The following is a 24,603-nucleotide window of genomic DNA, read 5'->3' as shown; positions in this document are numbered from 1 at the left end:
AAGTTCCTAGAGTTAAATGGAATAGGAAGGAAAGAGATTAACCTCTGCTGCTGGCATAGTACACTCATGATGCTAGTATCTCTGTATAAAAAAAGCTGAATTGCAGCAGTACCTGAAATCACAGAGAAGGTCCTGAGAGCTTTGGAGGAAACACAAAATGAGGAGGAATAAAATATTAAAAGCCAAAGCTGTTTTGGGATTCTATTTTTCATGCAGCATGCTCAGTAGAAGAAGAATGTATCACAAGACCCCACAATGTAGATGAGAGAAGAATGGGCCCCTTCTAAGGTGAGGAAGTTTGCAGGACCTGTAACTTGTAATTGCATTATGGGTGAGTTCCAGCTACTCCCCTAAGCTTATTTCAAACTATGATTTCGAGGTAGTGTTTATTCACTTGCTATGCTTCAACTAGTAAATAGCCAGGGAGTCTATTCTTTACTCATTTGGAAAAGGGTTCTAGTTACACAAAATATCCCCCAGCAATGAAAAATTAAAGCCAAATTTAACATTAGCAACCAGCTCTCAGAAAATCAGGAGTAGGATTGCCATCCTGGTCATTTCATGCCAGTGAATGGATGTGAGTGAGTGACTGTTGGTTATGTGTGTCTGTGTGTGTGTGCGCATGTACATGTGTATGTACATGTGTGTGTACATGAACAGACTCAAGTGTGTAGTAGCATGAGAAATGTGAGCGGGTGCCAGTCCAATGATGGCAGAATGCCCTGAACATGAAACTAAGGCAGAAGCACCAGGGGCAGAGCAACACAGCGCGACTCTCTATGGCTGATTGTGTGAGGCTCTTCCCACTGGTGGCAAGAGTGTGGACAGGTGGATTAAAAAGATAATATATTTTTATGTTAGAATTACTTGGGGTATTACAGGTCTGTTCAACATATATGTGGGCTCTGGATGCCAGCTTGTAAATGAAATGCACACACTGTCCATGTGTTTTCATTTTTAACCTTCACAAATTCATTTCACAACCTCCCAAAACATAGAGACCTCAAACCTCTTCGAAGTAAACACCCAAGCACACCAGCTATTTTGTCTTACAAGCATGAAGCATACTGACCATTGCGACTCAGCACAGCTATCAACCCGTGAATTCCTTCTCTCCCCGCCACCCCCGCGCTCCCCTCCACCCGCTTCCCTCCCCCACCTTGGGGCAGACTCTGTAGGGGTTATTTTGCATAAAGATGCGAGTACCAGGTGCCTCGAATATTCGGCCTCCTTCTAAACTTAATGCCAATTCCCTCCTGAAAGAGGAGAACGCAGTGGTATCAGCACCGGGGACGCAGGGACAGCGAACACCACGGCGGCGCCTGGAGTTCAGAGGAGCAATCCCAGCTCCGCCGCCGTCATCCCGCGCCCCAGTCCCCACACCCGCCAAACACACATACACACACAGACACGCACACCCCGGTTCCACAGCTCCCCACCAACCCGCTACTGCAGCAAGTCTGTCCGCACAGCCCAGCAGCCTCGGGACCCAGCCCGGGGGCAGAGCTGGGAGGGCAGCGAGCGCACCGCAGGACTTGCCCGTGAGCCGCGTTCGGTCCCCAAGCCGAGCGCGCCGCACTCCACCGACCGCCCCGAGCCCCGCGGCGGGAAGGAGGGGGCGCGGGGGCCGGGAATCCCCCCTTACCTTGCAGCGAGAAGAGGGACAGGAAGAAGCCCAGCACCCAGACGCTGTGCAGCCAGTAGGTCCTCATGTCTCCGCCGCGCTGGATGCTCCCTGGCGCGCTCCTGCTCTCGCCTCTTCCGCTGACGCTCTCTCTAGTACAACGCACCGCTCGCTTCCCTCGGTTTTCCTCAGGGCTTTCCGGCTCGAGCGACCCGGACAGACCAGGCTTCTGCCGCACGACGGCCGGACCCAGAGCAGCTTTGCCGTCCTCCGCGAGACCGCGCGCTGGGGGCCGGGAGGGACGCTCGGAGCCTGCGCCTGGTGTCAACACAGCGAGCCCCCCTCTCCCGCAAGCTCTCCCGCTCTCCTTCCTACCCTCCTCTCCCTCACTCCCCTGCAGCTCCAACTAAATGCGACTGTACTTAAACAAGCAGCGTCTTATAGGACCGCGAACCCCGCCGAAAGGGCCCCGCTACTGCCATCTAGTGCGCACAGCCCGGTATCGCCGCAGCCCGGCGTGGGCTTGCGCGCCAGGTCCATCGTACGCCGCCGGGTTCCCTTTGCGCTCAGAAACACAGGTGAACTTGCTGAGTCCTTCACTTGCCCTTGTTATCCCGTAGGTCCTGGTTACCTCGTTTACACGAGGAAACCCTTGGAACTTACTACCCAGGTTTCTTCATTCTCCTATCGCCCCTTCCCTCTCTCTATGAAATTTCCCTTCTTCCCCAACAACTCAGTGGAAATGCTCCTCCAGATGTCACCATGGCCTCTGAAGTCTAAGGGCTATTTGAAGCCTTATACTGTCTGACTTCTGTGCTGCATTTCAGAGTGTTGGCCGTTCCTCTTTAGTTGATTTCAAAGTCACGAGGTCAAAACAGTTCTCCTAGTGTTTCTGACCTTCCCTTCAAGAGCCCCCTGGGTGCTACACTCTTCTACATTTATATCTGCTGTTAATATTGTCTTGTTTCTTCCCTGAATTTATTTGCAAATCAAACACATCTATGCTGGTTACTTCATGATGGAGACCTCCTACTTAGCCCTCAAATCAGACTTCACAGCTGGGGTGGGTAATAAGCATTCCCAACTGAACGCCCCGGGCCAGACACTGAGTGAGGGGGTCAGAGGGGTTCCCACTAAAGAGGGCCAGCAGGCAGGAGGGCTGGGGTTCAGTTCTGTCACTGTGGCCTCCACTCGTAGGGAACTTTAACCAAAGTCATCTAATCTCTGATCTTCATGGAACTCACAAGTAAACTTAGATAATTGAATCACATGATCATGTCTTTGGCCCCTTCCAGCTCCATCTGTTTGTAATGTCTACATCAGGTTTCCAGGCTATGGTGCTATTGCCACACTGCACCATGTAAGTCTTCGCTGTGAGAGGCTGTCTTGTTTACTATATGAGGTTCAGCAGCACCCCTGGCCTCTCCCCACTAGTGACATAGTACCCCTTCCCCTCAAACCAGAAATGTCTCCAGGCATAGCCAAATGTCTCCCACAGAGCAAAAGACACGGAGTACTTCTGCTCTATGCCCATGGCCATTTCCGGCAGGAATTACTCCCCACTTCCAACCTCCCCGTTTCTATTAGGAGCCCCTGTCTTGCCAATGGGCTTCAGCCCCGGACAAGTTCACTATGGATTCAATGAGATCAAAAAATGACAATGGAACATTCTTGGGGTGAAAGACTTTATACCCAACTTTATTCCTACAGTGGCAGGTCAATCACTAGAATCCTGTCCACTCAGAGCAAGTCTGCATGCAGCAAGCTGGTCTCTGCCTCTGGGCCTCTCTGCCCCTCAGTCTCTGTCCTTGGCACTGCCACCACTCTAGCCTCTGCTCTGCTACAGCCACACAGCCCAGAGCCCTGGGCGGAGCTCTTAATATAAAATCACTAACAACGTATTGCCCGCATGTGTGTAGTGAGCTAGCCAACCAGGGCCAGGTCCAGAATTCTGGCCATAGGAACCTTCACTTTCTCCACAGCACCCAATTCCCCCAGCTTGCACACTTCCCTCCAATTTCACTTAGTCATCGGTCTCACCAATGTGAACATGTCTAAGATGTCTCTATCATTTTCCAGCTCTTCTGCCACCATTTCCAAAACATATGGACCATATATTGTGCATTACACTTTCCAAATATTTAATTTTCAATTATCTAATTTGACTCTCATAACAATGCTATGGTATCTTCAGGGACAATATTAGGTCTTTTGTGTTCAGGAGAAATGGAGACACAGAAAACTAACTTTTCCTATGGCAAACAGCAGGCTAGTCACATCCACACAGCTGAGGGCTCCTGACTTCAGTGCTGTTTCTAACCTATCTCCTGATGTAGTCTTTTATCTCTACATGTCTAGTTCTACAATAGCCTCCCAGCTGATCCCCCTTCCTCTATTCTCATTCTCTAATCTAGGCTGTATGTTACCACCAGATAATCCTCTTTAATACTTTCTTTAAAACTCTCATCTGTTTATGAGGTACAGGAGCTCCCTATGGTCTTCTGGGTACAGATAAGAACCACCTGGAAGCTTGTAAAACCTACTGATACGTGACCCCAGCCCAGACCAATCAGATCAGAATCTCAGGGGTACAGCCCTGGCATCAGTAGCTTTTAAAAGATCCCAGGTAATTCTAATCTGTAGCTAGGGCTGAGAAACAAAGGTTTACCAGATTGAATTCAGATTCCTCATTTTCTTATTCAAGGGCCTCTTCTTTTGCCTATAACAATTCACATTTTCTTTACATAACACCAATACAGACCCTTTCCACCAGATTGCCCAATCTTCTTTTAGTCCTGTGTTTTTCCTTTATCTGCTGGTTGTTTGTCCCGACAAAATGGTATTACTTACTCTCAGGGCAGTTTGCAGAGTGGCCAGAGCAAGGACTTTGCACCTAGACCTAGACAGGTTCAGCTCCTACCTTGCCTCTAACAAGCTGTGAGACATTGTATAAGTGTCCAAGGGCTGTCGTATGACTCACAACAGACTTAATATATAACATCTAGCAGTATTATTTTTCAAGAATCAACCTAGATTTATTCAGTGTCGATGTATATCATAGTAAGATTTCTCAGAATGTAATCTGAGGACTCAGAGACAACAGAATCACTTAATGTGCATATGAAAAATCCAGAATACTCTCGTCACCCACCAGACCTAACGTGTTAATGTATTTGGATGTTGGGATCTAGTAATCTGCATTTAACTTCTCTAGGTAACTCTTGCACCATCTAATTGAGAAACATTATCTAAGAACCACAAAGTGTTAAGAGTTGTGAGAAATCTTTAAGTTCACTTTCAGCCCCATTGGCATTTTGAGCCAGATGATTTTCTCCTATGTGAGGCTCTCCTATGCCTTCTAGGATGGTTAGCAGTTTCCCTGGCCTCTACCCACTAAATGCCATTATAACTCCCTCCCAAGCTGTGGCAATCAAAAGTATCTCCAGACATTCCACACATCCCCTGGGGAAATAATCTCCCTACTCCCAGACTGCAATCCCTGTAAAGACCACATATCTAGCCCAAGCCCCTTTATTAGGTAAGGAAACTAAGTCCCAGAGAAGTCAAAAGACTTGCTGTAACTCCAGGAAGAGGAAATCCCAGGGCAAAATACTTCTAAAACTGAAATCAGTCAAAGGGAGAAATAAAGTTGAAAACCCATTTATTGCTCACAAACTGTGGTCTGGGGGCCGTCTCTCTCCTGCTCCAGCAGAAGTAAGTGAGCCCCCCTTCCCCCCTCCCACCACAGCCTCTCAGGTTTAGATAAGACCTTGGTTGTGCAGGTAATTACCTACTGATATGGAGATGAGCTACCTCTCTCCACCCTGTAGGAACGCCTGTTGATATAGAGGTGCACTAAAGCCAGACAAGAGATTCTGGAAATACTACAATTTTACCCACACTTGCTAAGGGCATACAATTTAGATTTGGATTTGCCAGAGCTAACAAGTGTTTCATCAGACTTTGTGATCTCCTAACATTATGCTTAAAATGGCTTCAAACACATCTTTAGAAGTTATCTCCAAATTTTTCTTGATACCTAAGATAAACATTTGCTTGAAGCAATACTGTACCAGTTATAATATTTTTCTATTTGTTTCTCTATTCCTCTAAAGAAACTACCTCTAATTTCTGTTACGATATTTTTCCAAATTGATTGTAAACACACCTTTGGATTATCTTGTATCCCTTATAGAGCATAGCAGAATGTGAGATTCAGTACAGATATTGTTTTAATGTATCTAGAAATTGAATAATTACATGTTTGTGAGGGTGCAGAGAGTACTTAAGTATTCACATATCAATTGCCCAAATGTTCTTGTCAGAAATTTCTTAAATTGTAATATGTGCTTACAAATTTTTTCTCACAAATAATCTTTTCTAAGAGAAAGAAAGTATTCCATCTATTTCTACCCATACCCTTCACTTTATAACATATAAAAGTGGTTCTCAATTAGCTAGATAAAGTCACTTGAAGAAATTCTAAAAATAGCAGATATGGAGGCCCCAGATGTTTTAATTCAGGTGTGGATAAGACCACAGATCAGTCTGATGCATTGCCAGAGTTCAGGAATATTGAACTTGAAGACTTGCACACATGTGGGTTTTGATGAAATTTTCTTAATGCAAAAATTTACCCATATTCTGTGAACTGCAGCTATGTAACAGTGTGGATGATGTCCTTTTTAAATCATGGTGGAAAACATGCCTACATATGTGGACATATTTGTATGAACAGGTGGAACTGGTGTGACCCTGCATCATCACTATGATTTTAAAAAGCTGATTTTGCTCAGAAAGCCACATGTAACATAAGAAAAATTAATCATAGGCATAGGAACCCCTCCTAGCTTTTTACCTAAGGACTTTTTATTCCCTTTGCTGCAGCTGCCATCCACTCCAACAAAATCTCCATGTTATAATGCCCATCAGCTTCCATTGCTAATTCTCCATGATGGGATTGTAATTTGCTCTAAGAAGCTTCCTGGTATCACTGTTAAGTCATTTGCATTCTATCAAAAGATTTGAGTTCTGATGAGTTGCAATAGGACCCAAAAGGAATTCCTAGAAGTTGTTTCTCCCCTGCCTTTCAATTGGATTCTTGCATTCTGAGTAGGAAAAAAAAAAAATCTAATAGCACTGGATGCTTTTATCAATTCTCTTTCACTCAGACCCCAAATTCTCTGATCAGCAAAAAAAAAAAAATGAATCTTCTCCCACTCAAAAGAACTCCAGAGACACCTGAGCTGGCTTTTCACATTTTATTTCAATAGACCCCAACTTCCTTCTCTAGTGAATGGAAAGAATATTTAGGTTACAATATCTGTGTCTAAAACTACTCTTACTATGGAATGTTCCTAGAAAACTATAAGAATTATCTTAAGAAAGATTTTTTTAAAGCAGCTTTTGTACTAATGTCCCCAACATAAAGTAATACAGTCAATGGAAGAAAGAAATACCAAATGCATGACATACTGAGTGTAGGGAAAATGGACATTCTGTGGCCAGGATTCTCACCTGATCCTAATCTCACCCACTGTATATGTGCAATGAGGTAATATTTAGCCTACCACACAGGCACATGCTTGTATACACATTGGCAATAAGCCATTACTGCCAGTATTGATATAAGAAGAGTTTGACCTGGGGTAAGAGCAGAGGAAAGCAGGACAGTGGAGCCTAGAGAAGAGAGCAGAGACTGGGGAGCCTGGAGCAGAGGAAGCACCTGGAAGAGGCTGGAGCCAGGGCTTGCCACGTATAGAAAGCCGGGTGACCACCATGAGAAATAAACTTGGTATGAGCCCCTTTTTACGCCCAGTGTTCCCTTGTCATTATTCGGTCTCATCAAATCCATAGTGAACTTGCCGGGAGCTGGGAACTCCTTACACCCAGAGCTACACTGAGTCAGCAAATCTATCTCTAAACAGACTACTTTTCAGAGGTTTCTATGAGGTGTTAGCAAATCCTAAAAGAAACCCTTTCATTGCAACTACAATTAGCTCTATGTATGTAGAAGAGCATTTTGTCCAGAGACCCCCTTAGGATGCTATACTGAAACAATGAGTCAAAAAAAGGGAAAAAATTTAACAGATGGATTGCCTATTTTTACATTCCCTATATTAGAGCTTTCACCCCCACCCTGTCTAAACTAGAGAAGTACCATGCTGCAGTGGTAAACAACTGCCATTTTTGCCTGTCTGTATTATGCTCCCACTACTTGACTTTGGGCAAGAGAAGGTGATAGACCACAATCTGGCCTGCAGGTTTCTCTTGACTGTCCCAATGCCTGCCCGAGCAGTCTCCACAGATGGTGGAAATGGCTACATTAACATATGCAGGATCAGAAAATGAAGAACAAGAATGCAGATTATTGTGGGCATAAGAAATGAACAAGTCCAACTCCAGATAAAAAGCCTAGAGTGAGAAATTGCACATACAACAATAAAACCTATGGTTGTGAAGCTACTTCGTGGGCATAAGCTCATTAATACAGCAATGGAGAAACTTTCAGAAGGTGGGAGTTTGTCTTCTTGCCTTTGACTTACCTCAAACTAGAAGTTTACAACTAAAGGAAAGGCTGGAATTTGATGTGTCAAGAAACCAAACAGAAGAACCTCCAAAGAAAGAAGTTCAGTGTTTGGAGAGACCATAGATGAGGCAGTGCAGTGCAGCATGGAAGAAAAATCCAGCTGGAACCTCAGATATGTGTGGGGCTGTCCACTCACTGGGTCTGTGACCCTGTGTTGTTTTCAAAATGGCCCCAGACACAGAGGACAAGGAGAGGGACTGAAGAGAGGGGCGGCCCATTCAAGATTGGTAGGCAACAGGTTTACAAGCAAGGGAACTTACATACAAGACTTGTCTTGGGTGGCCACAGATGAGTAGATCTCCACACCGACACATTGGTGGGGTCAGTGATACATACCATCCAAATGGTTTCAACAACACATTGCTCTCTCACAGGGCTACATCCTTTAAAGTGGCTCCCACTTGGGAAGTGGAAGGCAGAACATCAGAACATCCATTCCAAGGATAGCAAAGGGGTAAAGAGCCTATAGTTACCCAGGTTCAGTTCTTGGGTCAGCTGGAGAATCACAACCTGTTGATCTCCAATCCCACCTGGGTAAATAACCCAAATTTTTTAAGCTCTAGTTCTTTCCCTTAGGGTATTGCATCTATTAAAATAACATATATAACATTCCTGACATACATTAAGGGCTCAGTAAAAGTTGATCCATGACACTACCTCAAAACACTACCACCCACCCCTCTGCCTCTCACTAAACCCACTCTCTCCCTCCATTTCTACAAGCAAGACTAGGGCTTCCAAAACTCAAGCAGATGTCCACTCTCATAGAGATAAACCAAAAATACAGAACTTTGTCCTTCTGAATCCTAATACAATGCTCCATCCTAGTACACACCAACCCTCTTCCATAAAATAATTTTTTCCCTCCTTTAGATAGTGTAGTACTTAAACTCTTTACATAAGCCTACAGAAAAACTCTGAAGTTTTATTTTAGATAAGGACTAGATAATACAGCCCGGGATCATTTGAGTTAAGACATTAAACCTGACCAATGAAGGACTTTTGCTGAGGCAGGAGGTTGACAGGTGTCAGAATAAGGAGTTATAACATATCCCTTTCAACTAAAATAACTTATTTTTCCTTAAAATATCCCCATTTGCAACTGAAAAGGAAATAAACTATTCTGGCTGAAGAAATTGCTTTTGCCATTAGGATGCAAATGGCCAAGCAAATTTGTTGCCCAATAAATCTTTTTGGGCATTATATAGACATAGTCTTAGAATCTGTAAAACCTGAACTATAAAAGCAAATAACATAAAAGGAGAAGCTATAAATTCCAAATCTAGATGACACTTTTGTATGTAAGGCACAGGGGGGTAAAACATGCTCTTAAGAACAAGGAATTATAGGAACCAAATGGAGTTAGAAAGGCTTCTGGCTTCTTCTCTCTTGTTCCTTCCCATTATATTGCACTTTCAGCAATTAATGGAGTACAGAGCAGGACCTGACAACCTGCATTAAGAACTATGGGTTATAAATTCCATTTCTTCATCTTCACTTTCTAATTCCAGCCAAAGATGACAGCCTAAGAACAAATCAAACTTGGAGGGAAAGTTTTCGGCTGTTGATTGTGTTCGAAAGCCCACAAAGGTGCATTTGAATTCAGAAGAGAAAAACATGAGGACCTGTTAGAGGACCTTGGTGATCATGGAGCCTGACCATTGTCTGCACTTCATTGATGGGGAAGCAGGCTCAGAAAGGCACAGTGGTGATTTTCAAAGAATTGTCTTTACAAGAAAAGAGAAGATTGAATACATTTTCATCATTATCTCTCACTACACTTCCATGGATAACTCATCCTCTACCCAAATTATGCACCAATCCTTCAAAAAATCCTGAGCTTTTTCCTGCTTTTGCTTAAGCCACCCACGTACCCCATCATTTATTTTCTTCAAACCCTGTGTCTACCTATAGGAATCCTACTATACATTCAAAGGAGCATCTTCTCAGATACAAGGCAAGGACTTGTCTGTCTTGTTCACCACTATGTCCTTGAAAGCTAAGCATAGTTCCTGCTACCTAAAATGTGTGTCTAAAAATATCTACTGAATAAAGAAAAGAAATGAGTCTTTCATCTGTACATCTGGAAGCAAGCCCATGCTTTGCTTTGTATAACTTATAAATAATTGACTACAGTTGTACATATAGGTAGCATACCTTCCCTATTCAATTGCAAGCTCACTGAGGGTAAAGAGCGCACCACTGAATATAGCCACTGCATCACTATGCATTGTTCTAAGAATAAAGTCACAATAAAATGAATAAATGGGTGAATGCATTAAAGTTGCAGTTTTGAGAGAATCTCCTGAACTATCTGAATAAGAAATAACTACTCTTTGAAACTGAACAAATTCAAGGGCCAAGTTCTATATCAGCCATTCTAAAGTAAGTCAGTTTTTGAAAGTCTATTAAGGAGGATCACTATTTTTCTAAAAATATGTAAATACCTTCAACACTTTATTTTAACTTAAAGGTTACAAATGTACATTTATTTACCACAATTTTAGTATAAGCTTAAGGCCTTCCCTTTGAATAGGCCTATTATCTTTCTTACAAAACCTTATACCTGTGAAAAATCTGAATATGGAATTTCTTCCAGACTTACAATTTTCTCTGAATCTTTTAGAGTTGCCTCATCTTCAACAAATTCAACAGTATTTCTTAACTTACTTTAACAAATATGTCTAAAGCTTTCAATACCAACTTTTTCTTTTGTTCCCATTGTTTTAAATAGTTATTAGTTGAATTATGTAATTACAATAGCATATAAAGCATAAACATGTTTGGGAAAATACTTGACATTTGATAAACATATAATTTAGCTGATGGGAGATCATGGTGTGCTAAGGGCATGTACTAATCAGTGGACCTCAGTCAGAACAGAGGGAACAGAGTGATGGGTAATTGATCAGTGGGGTAAGTATGGCTGAGAAGAGATCTTTTCCTGTAACAAAAAAAAATCCAGAGATAGTTGTCACTGTAATATCAGAATGCATAAAGAATCTAGCTACCTCAGAACCAAAAAATGTTTACAACAAAAAGGCAATCCAAATTTAACAATTTTGTTAACAAACAGATGCCCATATTTACCCATCTATAGAATACATATAAGCTTACTTTTGGTTGTAGAAATAATTCATTCCTACCAACATTAAGTGTCACACATACTTATTTTATTTTAATTATTTCAGGAATGAAGGAGACTATGGCTAAATCAAGAAACAAGCAGTCATTGATCACGTATCATTGAGTGAGAGAAGGAGAATTGTGATAGATGCCTAGGAAAGAGAGAGATGTGACACATACCACTGTCCTCATTTAGGCTTACAATTTATTGGGAAGAAAGAGAATACAAATCAATAACAGTAATATAAAAAGAGAAAATGGAAAATATCATCATCATGGTTATTTAGATTTATATTTATATATGTTAGATATACATACATTAGATATGTATTTAGATATATATCATGCTTAAAAACATATATTTAAATAAAATCCCAGCACATTCCAGTATTCCTTGGCCAGGTGCTCTGGTCAGGCCGTAGTTCTGCATAGAACACAACCATACCTCCAGGCATTATTTACAATAAACATTTGTATTCTTACTCTTTGGCAAGGACTCCTGTGAACACCTTGCTGTCAGGCAGCTCGATTTCTCTGGGAGCTTTTAGAGCAGGATAGGCTCAGGCACTGGTATCTGTAATTATGTTGAATGCATCAAGCGCTTACCACTGTTATCAGTGACTTGCTGGGGAAATGAGTATGTCACACATTCATGGGTCTTGCCATGTATGTAGCTATACATTTTTATGCCCTGTGTGTGTGTGTGTGTGGTCATAGTGGAGTGGGAGAATTGCATTTCTCTATGAGAAATCATCATTTATCAAGTTAGGCTGACTATCAGTCCAGAACTGCTTTCAAGGTCAAGGACTGCCGAATGTCCAGAAATGAGATTTCTCATGGATGGGTGCTGTAGTCTATCAAGAGCTTGATGAATGTTCTCACACCTGGCCAGGCTGATAGACGGAGCAAACTGGATTCAGATTCCTTATTCACCTGTTACCTGGTGAGAGGCAGATTCCATCCCAGTTTTGGCTTCTGACCTTTCTTTCTATAGCAGATTTGTTCTTCCAAATTTTGTGTTAGGACTGCGATTATATTTCTGGTCCATTTCACTAGATTTCTATCTCCTCTGCTCCCCTTTGATATTCCTTCTGTAACAGCTCTCTGACCTGAGCTTGCTCTCTTTGCTGTTTCTGTTGCTTAAGGGAGTGTGAAATCTGAAGATCTGTACCTAGTTTGATTTTAACATATGTGATACAAATGGTTCGGTTCTTCCGTAGCTCTCCTTTGGTAGGGTGAGGGTAGAGGATATGATTAAGAGATTTCATCCTTCTTTGTCTGTTAAAATTTTCATCCCTCATACATTGAATTATTTCTTTCCAGATTGCTTTTACCTTTGCACACTTTTTCCAAAAGTTAAAAAAATGTCAAAAACATGACATCAGAACATATTGAAATGTAACATCTTATAATGAAAGGACATGCCACCTGACAGAGTTGACAGAAAAAGAAATGTCTTTTTCTCTCTTTCTTTCTCCTCACTGTAGACCAATCATTCAAAGCCAAGCTTATATCCATAAAACTTTTTCCTTAGTATGAATTATGATTACTCCTTAACACTTACGATGACCCTTCTCTTCCAGTCAATTCATAGTGTCTGCATCATTCATTTGCCTTATAGTCATCTATTGCCTTAACCTATCATTTTTGTTATAATTATTTGCATTGTTTTCATTTTTGGTATTTGAGTAGGATCTCTCAAGTTATTGGTCTGTTATCATTGAAACTATAATGAGAGAGAAAAGGGCAAGCCATATTCTCCCCCAATCTTGTGTGGCTTTTCATATGGGTTACCTTTTATTACTATCTAGACTCTAATCTCCATGTTGAACAAAAATTAAGCAAATATACAATAATCTTATAGAGACTTGATATTATTTTATCTATAAACAAGTTCTGACTTCTTCAAAGTCCTTATGGAATGAAAAAACTATGAGAGATCTATAGTATATAAAATCTAAAAGACAGATAACACATATAGGAGTAACAAATTTTAGTTCCCTGGTCTAAGAAATGGAGCTAACTATATCTATCTGCCAACTTCACACAGTGGCATGAGAATCAAATGAATTATTTAACTATAAAATATCCTAATTTTTCCTCCTCTAAAGATGCTTCTTACTACTACTATCATTTGAAAAGCTTCTCTGCCAAATCAAACTGTACATATTTATCAATAAGCAACCTATTTCTCTACTTTCATTAGTCAGATAACCATGCAGTAAAATAATCAAAAACTATAATAGCATCTGCACTAGATTATTATAAAATATTTTAACAATTCATAATTACTAGCTTCATGAACTCCCAGTGGGTCTAGGATGCAGATTGGGAATATGTGTTCTATAGCAATGTAAAAATATTACTTTTACTTATTATTTTAGCAACAGTAATAATAAACCAAATTGCATGCTCCAGAGGTCAGTTTTCAGTCACTACAACAGTTATCACTAGCTTTGAATTTCCTTTTTCTGGGACAATTAACAAAATGTTAAATGGATAACTAATGAGGCAAGAAAGAACCACAAATGTCCCATCCTATTTCACCTGAGTTGTTAAGAGGTCTTTTCACTTTCTCATTACAAATTATCAACTGCTTTTAGGAATGTTCTCATTGAATTATTAGACCAACACAAGAAATGCATCTAAAATAGCAAAAACATTTTAAAAACAATTCCCCAACTATTATAAATTACTCTTAATCTAAACTAGATCCATTCTTGTGTTTCTTGGAAATTCACTAACAAGTGTATGTCATATTAGGTTTAGGGACATGTGATGGTACACTGTATAAATCTTCCTCAAGTCGAGGGAGCCGAAAGCTTTGTCTATTTTTTTAATTAAGGTGTCATTAATATATAATTTTATTAAGGTTGCACATGAGGAATACTGTGTTTACTATATTCACCCATATTATAAAGTCCCCCCCAAAACCCATTGCAGTCACTGTCTATCAGCGTAGTTAAGATGCTGTAGAGTCACTACTTGTCTTCCCTGGGCTGTACTGCCTTCCCTGTGAGCCTACTACATTATGTGTACTAATCATAATGTCCTTAATCCTCTTCTCCCTTTCTCCCACCCACCTTCCCCAACCCTTTCCCTTTGGTGAAACATTAGTCCCTTCTTAGAAGCTGTGAGTCTGCTGCTGTTTTGTTCCTTCAGTTTTGCTTTATTGTTATACTCCACCAATGAGTGAAATCATTTGGTGCTTGTCTTTCTCTGCCTGGTTTATCAAACTGAGCATAATGTCGTCTAGCTCCATCCATGTTATTGCAAACGGTAGGATTTGTTTTCTGCTTATGGCTGAATAATATTCTATTGTGTACGACATCTTCTTTATCCATTCATCTGTTGATGGACAGGACACTTAGGTTGCTTCCATATCTTGGCTATTGCAAATAGTACTGCAATAAATATAGCGGTGCATAAGTCTTTTTGAATCAGGGATCTTGTTTTCTTTGGGTAAATTCCTAGGAGTGAATTTCCTGGATCAAATAGTATTTCTACTTTCAGTTCTTTGAGGAAACTCCATATTGCTTTCCACAATGACTGTACTAATTTATATTCCCACCAGTGTAGGAGGATTCCCCTTTCTCTGCATCCTTGCCAGCATTTGTTGTTGCTTGTCTTTTGGATGTTGGCCATCCGAATGGGTGTGAGGTGATATATCATTGTGGTTTTAATTTGCATTTCCCTAATAATTATCTATGTGGAGCATCTCTTTTCATGTGCCTGTGAGACATCTGAATTTCTTCTTAGGAGAATTCTCTGTTCAGAACCTCTGCCTATTTTTTAATTGGGTTATTTGTTTTTTTGAGTGTTCAGGCATATGAGCTCTTTATATATTTTGAATGTTAACCCCTTGTTGGACATGTCATTTACAAATATATTCTCCCATTCTATAGGATGCTATTTTATTCTGCTGATGGTGTCCTTTGCTGTGGAGAAACTTTTTAGTTCCATGTAGTCCCATTTGTTCATTTTTTATTTTGTTTCCCTTGCCCAAGCAGATGTGTTCAGGAAAAAGTTGCTCATGTTTATATTAAAGAGATTTTAGCCTATGTTTTCTTCTAAGAGTTTTATGGTTTCATGACTTACTTTCAGATCTTTGATCTATTTCTAGTTTACTTTTGTATATGGAGTTAGACAATAATCCAGTTTCATTCTCTTACATGTAGCTGTCCAGTTTTGCCAACACCAGTTGTTGAAGAGGCTGTCATTTCCCCATTGAGTATCCATGTCTCCTTTATTGCATATTAATTGGCCATATATGCTTGGGTTTACATCTGGGCTTTCTATTCTGTTCCATTGATATAGGGGTTTGTTCTTGTACCAGTACCAAATTGTCTTGATTACCGTGGTTTTGAAGTAGAGCTTGAAGTCAGGGAGCATAATCCTCCCAGCTTTATTCTTCCTTCTCAGAGTTGCTTTGGCTATTCGGGGTCTTTTGTGGTTCCATGTGAATTTACGAATGATTTGCTCTAGTTCATTGAAGAATGCTGCTGGTATTTTGATAGGTATTGCATTGAATCTGTAGATTGCTTTAGGCAGGATGGCCATTTTGACAATACTAATTCCTCCTATCAATGAGCACAAGATGTATTTCCATTTATTGGTGTCTTCTTTAATTTCACTCATGAATATCTTGTAGTTTTGAGGGTATACATCTTTCACCTCCTTGGTTAGTTTTATTCCTAGGTATTTTACTCTTTTTGATGCAATTATGAATAAAGTTGTTTTCCTGATTTCTCTTTCTGCTAGTTCATCATTAGTATATAGGAAAGCAACAGATTTCTGTGTATTAATTTTATATCCTGCAACTTTACTGAATTCAGTTATTAGTTCTAGTAGTTTTGGAGTGGATTCTTTAGTCTTTTTTATATACAATATCATGTCATCTGTAAACAATGACAGTTTAACTTCTTTGCTACCAATCTGGATGCCTTTTATTTCTTTGTGCTGTCTAATTGCCATGGCTAGGACCTCCAGAACTATGTTGAATAAAAGTGGTGAGAGTGGGGATCCTTATCTTGTTCCCGACCTGAAAGAAAAAGCTTTCAGCTTTTTACTGTTAAGTATGATGTTGGCTGTGGGTTTATCATATATGGCCTTTATTATATTGAGGAACTTGCCCTCCATACCCATTTCATTGAGAGTTTTTTTTTATGAATAGATATGGAATTTTGTCAGATGCTTTTTCAGCATCTATTGAGTTAATCATGTGATTTTTGTCCTTTTTGTCAATGTGGTGGATGATGCTGATGGATTTTAGAGTACTGTAGCATCCTTTCATCCCTGGGATGAATCCCACTTGATCATGATGTATGATCCTCTTGATGTATTTTTGAATTTGGTTTATTAATATTTTGTTGAGTATTTTTGCATCTATGTTCATCAGGGATATTGGTCTGTAGTCTTCTATTTTTGTGGTGTCTTTGCCTGGTTTTGGTATTGGAGTGATGCTGGCCCCATAGAATGGGTTTGGAAGTATTCTCTCCTCTTCTACTTTTTGGAAAACTTTGAGGATGGGTATTAACTCTTCTTTAAATGTTTGATAAAATTCAGTGGTGAAGCCATCTGGTCCAGCGATTTTGTTCTTAGGTATTATTTTTGGTTACCAATTCAATTTCATTGCTGGTAATTGGTCTGTTCAGATTTTCTGTTTCTTCCTTGGTCAGTCTTGGAAGGTTGCATTTTTCTAAAACGTTGTCCATTTCTTCTAGGTTACCCAATCTTCTAGGTTAGCATATAATATTTCTTAGTATTCTCTAATAATTCTTCATATTTCTGTGGCATCCATAGTGATTTTTCCTTTCTCATTTCTAATTCTGTTTATGTGTATAGACTCTCTTTTTTTCTTGGTACATCTGGCTAGGGGTTAATCTATTTTTCTTACTTTCTGGAAGAACCAGATCCTGGTTTCATTGTTTCTTCCTATCGTTTTATTCTTCTCAATCTTATTTATTTCTGCGCTGATCTTTATGTCCCTCCTTCTACTTACTTTGGGCCTCATTTGTTCTTCTCTTTCTAATTTTATTAATTGTGAGTTTAGACTGTTCATTTGGGATTGTTCTTCTTTCTTGAGGTATGCCTCTTTTGCTATGTACTTTTCTCTTTTAACTGCTTTCAATTCATCCCACAGGTTTTGGGGTATTGAGTTATTATTTTCATCTGTTTCCATATATTACTTGATCTCTGTTTTTAGTTGTTCATTCATCCATTGATTACTTAGGAGCATGTTGTTAGGCCTCTATGAGTTTGTGGGCTTTTTTTTTTTCTTTGCATAATTTATTTCTAGTTTCATACCTTTGTTCTCTAAGAAGCTGGTTGGCACAGTTTCAATCTTTTTTAATTTACTGAGGCTGTTATTGTGGCCTAGTATGTGATCTGTTCTGGAAAATGTTCTATGTACACTTGAGAAGAATTGTATCCTGCTGCTTTTGGGTAGACTTTTCTGTAGATGATGTCTGTTAGGCCCATGTGTTCTAATGTGTTGTTCAGTGTCTCTGTCTCCTTACTTATTTTCTGTCTGGTTGATCTGTCCTTTCGAGTGAGTGGTGTATTGAAGTCTCCTGAAATGAATGCATTGCATTCTATTTCCCCCTTTAATTCTGTAGGTGCTCCTATGCTAGGTGCATAGACATTTATATTGGTTTTATCCTCTGGTTGGGCTGACCCCTTTATCATTATGTAATACCCTTCTTTGTCTCTTATTACTTTCTTAGTTTTGAAGTCTATTTGGTCTGATACCAATACTGCAACTCCTGCTTTTTTTTTGCTATTATTTGCATGAAAAATCTTTTTTCATTCCTTCACTTTTAGTCTGGGTTTGTCTTTAGGTTTGAAGTGAGTCTCTTGTAGGCAGCATATAGATGGGTCTTGTTTTTTTATCCATTCTGTAACTATGTCTTTTGATTGATGCATTCAGACTATTTACATTTAGGTTGATTATCAATGGATATGTACTTATTGCCACTGCAGGCTTTACAGTCATGTTTCCCAAAGGTTCAAGGGCAGCTCTTTACTATATGCCTAACTTAACTTGTTTATTATGCTATTTCAAACACAATCTAAAAGTTCTTTTTTTTTCTCCCTTCTTTTTCTTCTTCCTCCACACTTTATATATTAGGTGTCATAGTCTGTACTCTTTGTATATCCATTAACTGACTTTGTGGGTAGTTGATTTACTTTTGCATCTGCTTAGTAATTAATTGGTCTACTTCCTTTACTGTGGTTTTATTTTTTCTCAGGTCCGCTATTTAGCCTTAGTAGCACTTCCAATTACAGCAGTCCCTCCAAAATACACTGTAGAGATGGTTCACGGGAGATAAATTATTTAGAAATTGTTTAATCCCTGCTTCAAATTTAAATGATAATCTTTTCAGGTAGAGTATTCTTGGTGGACTCCCTTCTGTTTCATTGCATTAAATACATCATGCCACTCCCTTTTGACCTGTTATGCTTCTGCTGAGAAGTCTGATGATAGCCTGATGGGCTTTCCATTGTAGATGATCTTTTTTTTCTCTTTGGCTGCTTTTAATACTCTGTCCTGGTCCTTACTCTTTACCATTTTAATTATTATGTCTTGGTGTTGTCTTCCTGGAGTCCCTTGTGTTGGGAGATTTCTGCACTTTCATGACCTGAGAGACTATTTCCTTTTTCATACTGGGGAAGTTTTCAGCAATTATTTCCTCTAGAGACTTTCTATTCCTTTTTCTCTTTCTTCTTCTTCTGGTACCCCTATAATGTGAACATTGTTCCACTTGGATTGGTCACACAGTGCTCTTATTATTCTTTCATTCCTAGAGATCCTTGTTTCTCTGTGCCTCAGCTTCTTTGTACTCTTTTGTAAAAATCTCTAATTTTCGTTTCATTTACTCTCTTCTCTGCCTCATCTAATCTGCTTTTAAATCCATCCATTGTATGTTTTATTTCAGATACTGTATTTTTCAAAGTTTCTGTCTTTCTTTAAGTCCTCCCTGAGATCTTGAATATTTTTTGTGTACCTCCATGAGTTATGGTTATTTTAAAATCTTTATTAAGAAGATTAATAATTTCAGTTTCACTTGGCCCTCAGTTTCACTTGCACAAGATTCTTTAGCCATTTCGTATCTCCAATGATTACTCTGGCATAATAACTTTGTGTAGGCAGCGTCCTCTAGTGGGCACTAGAGGACGCTGCCTACACAAAGTTATTATTCCATTCCACCTGAAGTGATGGTGGTGGTCACTGGTGTGTGGTGCCAGTGCCTGCCAGGAAAAAAGAGCTCTTTTCTCCTTCCACTGCAGTGCCTGCCTCCACTTCCAGGGCCAGTGGGCTCAGTGCAGGGAGGAACCTCTGCATTATACCCCTGTAGCTGCCAGTCTCCAGCTGTCCTGGTGCAATGGTGGGAGCTTCAGGTGTGCAGACTGGTACCTGCCAGGAGGAAGGAGCAGCAGGCTGCATATTGCTGTGGGGGGCCTTGTCACTGCATTGCCAGCCAGGTGGATGGAATGCCTGAAAGTTCCTGATGAAGCTCTTGAAAGTTCCAACCTGCTGGGCTGAGTGTGCCGGGACAATTTTGTCCACCTGTCCTTTCTCCCGAGCAGCTAGCTCTGTGTAATCCTTGCCCCTTTAGCACCCCTCTTGCCATTGGGAAGTCTTTCAAAGTGCCTGCCTTTCTTTTATCATGGTGCAGCCAGTTATGGGTACCTGTTCTCCTGAAGTGGCTGGAATCTCAGTATCTCTGAGTGTTCCCCCTGTCTTTGCTTTCCAACCTCTCTAATCTCCAGAGAACCATGTAATGTGGGTTCATGCTCATGGAGCAGATCTCCAGAGGTGAGTGTTAAGCAGTCTTGGGCTTCTACTCCCTTCCTCACTCCATTTCTCTTCCTCCTACCTATGAGCTGGGGTGGAGGAAGGGCTTGGGTCCTTCTGGGTTGTGGCTTTCCTACTTTACCCTTTTCTTGAGATCTTCTCTTGTTCCCATATGTAAGCAGTCTGTTGCAATCTTCAGGTTGCTTTGTATTTGTTGTATTTTCATGTTATCTAGTTTTGGGAGGACGTTTCCACCTCACTTCTCATGCTGCCATCTTTTTCCAGATCTCCAAAGTTTCTCTTTTTGATAGAGATCACATCTTGGGTAATACATGTTTGAATCTGAGTCAACACTAATAAAATTCCAAAAACTGCTGAAGAAAAATTGAACAGGACTATGTGTCTAATTGAAAAGTTATTTTAAAATGGCTAAAAGTTTCCCTTATCAGAAAACTTGCAGCTTTTTGCTAGGCTAAAGCTTCTTTTCAATAATTCATGCGCACATCATGGGACAAATTGACCTAACAAGGTAGTTATATACAAGATTGTTATGCTTTTATAGCTGTCCATTTCCACACTGATAACATTCAGGCCTGGGCCTTTTGAGGGGACCCAGGGTAGTGAAAAGAAGTTGGTCATAATAATAAATAAATATGTTATTAAATGTCCCCCACAAAAAAGTAGACTTCAAATTATAAAAGCTGACGGTGTTAGTTATCTAAATTTTGACATCTAATTTATTCCAATAGTTTTAGAAACCAATGCAGGTGCAGTGTTACTGTAAGATGGAGTTATAATGCTCAGTTACAGAGCAGACCAGTAATTTGACTTGAAAGTGGCTTATCTAAGTATTTTTAAAATCCTTCCATACATTAGGCATAAAAAGTCAGAGCCTTGCTCTCAAAGAGGTCATAGCAGCATCAGAAGAGAGGAAACAAGACAGATACTGTCCATAGAGTGTTTGTTAATTACATATCTCTTTCTGCTTCATTCATTTTCTAGTGTTTATTCACATCAGCAATAGGGTTAAGGACCAGAGTAGTATTTGCATAGTTGTGTAAGAACCAGCTCTTTCAACACATCTCACTTCTACTTAATCAAAAATGCCTTAGTAAACGTGGAATTCAAGGATAGCTTTGAAGGAGAGAAGAAAGAAGATTTCACTGAATCATTCCTGTAGTTGAAGTAGGAAGACTACTTAGCCATCTGTTCTCATCTGAAGGTATCAGCTTAAGTTGGCAAGAGTGGCTACAATTGTTGATATGAGTGCACTACAGAGTCATGCTGCTATGGAAACAATATCCCTGAGTTTACATTACACTATCTAGAGGTCTTGGCAGGAGTGACCACCTAAAGGAATAAAATAAGAAATCACAGAAAACTGTCCAATTATGTCTAGTCTCTGGAAAGGGAAGCTGCCAATTGCTAGGGCAAACTTTTTGGCATACTCTGATGTAGAAAGGAAGTCATTGTACAGGTAAGTTGCATTCAATTAAAGATTGGGTACTCTGCTATTGTACAAAGGGGTCTTGTAAATATGTATTCCAGTCACTTACCTTCTTCTCAGAAACAAACTATGAGCATACCAAAAAGAAGACTAATCTGTTAATAGATTTCTTTGGAAAAAATTTCATCTAGGACCAACTCTAAAAGAAAATTACAGAAGGTGTTCCTTCACATTGGAGGCAAGAACATCATTAAGCTCAAGGATAAGTCTGAAAGAGATGCCAAACCTTCACAGTAGGCTCCCTGACCTGTAAATGTAAAAGCTGGATTGCTATAGAAACTATTTCAGCTCTCCTTCATTACACAGAGAGAAACAGAGACAGAGAGAGATATATACACACAGAGAGTATATCAGTAACTTTCTCTGTTGTGGAAATTTTTAGTTACAAATATTTTTTGAAGAATTACAAGTTTAATAAAAGTAAAACTGGAAAGTACTGAGAAAAAAAAAGAATGAAAAAGATTATCCCATAGGTCCACCTCTCAAATATAACCTTTATGCCATTTTCGTATATTCTCTTTCTCTCCCCCTCCTTTAATCCTCTGATTGTGTTTAAGTCACAACACTTTTACATTACTAAGAATTTGACTTTTAATTCATCTTAGAAGAAAATAAATACACAGAATAACTGAATCCAGGAGCAATACATTTGAACCATTCCCATCTTTATAGACCATACCTTATCAGATTCTGTTCACCAGAAATTATCACAACTAAAAGAGACCCCAGAGATTGTCAATTCCGATTCCCTCATTTTGTAAATGAGAAAACTGAGGTTGAAAGAAGTGAAGTTACTGGCAGAGGTCATACAATTCCTAAGTGGTTAATTTAGACTCATACCATTTTCAAAGCAGCCCAGTGCCCCCAATTTACTCTGATATCTTGTGTATTCAAATAATGTTTCAATTATTTGTAGCTTATATGAATATCTTACACTAAATTGTTCATTTCCTAGTCTTTCTTCTGTTTCTCTTTCCTTAAAGAGGGATTGTAACATACATTATATCCACTGCTGTCTTGCCGGATAGAAATTCCCAACCATGCTGTTCATTTCACCTTGTAGAGGAGACAATGCTTTCCTTCAGGTTTCTCTCTGCAGACAATATGGTCAAGCCCAGGCCAGAGGGAAAATTACCTATGTACAGAATGGTTGAATGGCAGACTTTCTAAAGTAGATGGATGGATTCAATGGAAGAAGCAGGAACCCACACAAGAAGACATCTCAAAGTTCCTACCACTCCACTTCCAGCCTAACATGGAAAATTCTCCTTTTCCCTCCAATCCCACATACTCCAGGTCGAATTATTTTTGTTCCTCCCCTCAGGCTTTCTCCCATACATCTGCAACTCTTTTCTCTACTTTTGCTTCACCCAGACTCAGTATCTTAGCCTGTTAGGGTAGCTATAACAACATAATACTCACTGGGTGACTTAAAAACAACAGGAATTTATTTCTCCCAGTTCTGGAGGCTGGAAGGCCCAGACCAGGGGTCCAGATGGTTAGGTGAGGAGCCTCTTCTGGGCCACAGACTTCCTACTTCTCCTGTCTTCGTATGGTGGAAGAGGCCTCTTTGATATGGGCATTACTATAATTCATGAGTGCTCTGTCCACATGACAATCACCTCTTAAAACCACCCCTTCTAATACTACTAATACTATTGCATTGGGAATTAGGATTTTGACATATGAATTCTGGGGGCACACAAACATTCAGACCATAACATTCAGCCTTACCTGGTTTCTCAGAGGGGAAACCCAGTCTGGAAGCCTTTAAGAAATGTCCCTTGTAGCTCTTTGTTTCAAATTCAGGTTGGGCTGAGACAGAGAATATGGCTGTTACTGTAAAAAGGAGAATGGAAATACACAGAGGGAAGAAAAGCAAATTAATATTTGATATTTAAGCCTACCACAAGATTGCATTCAACCAAAAGACAGAAAGCCAGAGCAGGAAAGGACTTTCTGGGTCATTTGATCCAGATTATTATTTGAATGAGGGAATTGAGGCTTAGAAAGTCAAGTCATTTGTGTTTGTGCAGGATGACGCAGGAAAATGGGCTCTGGATTCAAGATAAAAATCCAGGTTGCTAGTACATCTGACACTATAGTTCACTTCATCTGATATTAAGGCTCTGACACCTCAGTGGCATGTAGGTGTCACTACCTCTTGCATATGAAATAATGTGATCTAAAATAGTAATTATATTGGGAGGCATTCTTATATAGAAGTTCTTACACTTCTGAAATGCCAACAGCATTTCCCACAGAGTGTGTGGCTTTTCTGTGCTATGGTTGGCCAAAGACTTGTATCTCTTAATCTTCAGCATATCCATCTATATATCTGCCTGCTTTCAGAGAACATGTCTTATAGTGCTGTAACAGTAAACACGGGTTTTCTGAATTTTGATGCTTTTTAGAGAGCTATAGTGCAAGTGCCAATAATTTAAGTGTGAAAGGGTAGGCCACTGACAAACAAGAGAACATTCTAATAGACAAAAAAAAAAAATAGAGGCATTCCAGAGACAAATATGGGAAAAATGCATAATTGGTCTTGGGGGGCTACCTTCTGTTAATCCTTCTCTGCTATTTACTGGCCTCTAACAATGAATTGATGCTTATTCCAGTACAATCATACATATCCTTAAATACCTGGGCTTATACAGTTGCATTTAGGTGCAATTGGCCATTCAACTGCCCTCGTTCTCAGAAGCCCATTCCACAGGTGTCAGTTATTCGCAGATTCACCAAGGACTAGTCTCTTGGTCCTCCTATGTAACTCCAAAAGATCCCTCCCTGAGATCAGGATGTTCTTATTTTTCACAGTTGCAGTTTAGAATGCCCTTTATAAAAGTGATTTCCAAGGCCCCATGGTCACATCTCCCTTGTGGATTATGGCAATAGCATCTGGAACTCTTGTACTCCTGACTCAACAGCTATTTCCTGCACAGCAGCCAGAGAGATCC

This window comes from Manis javanica, chromosome 3, assembly GCF_040802235.1.
Source record: "Manis javanica isolate MJ-LG chromosome 3, MJ_LKY, whole genome shotgun sequence".
Lineage (NCBI taxonomy): Eukaryota > Metazoa > Chordata > Mammalia > Pholidota > Manidae > Manis > Manis javanica.
The sequence above is the reverse complement of the archived record's forward strand: the minus strand, read 5'-3'. Positions refer to the sequence as shown.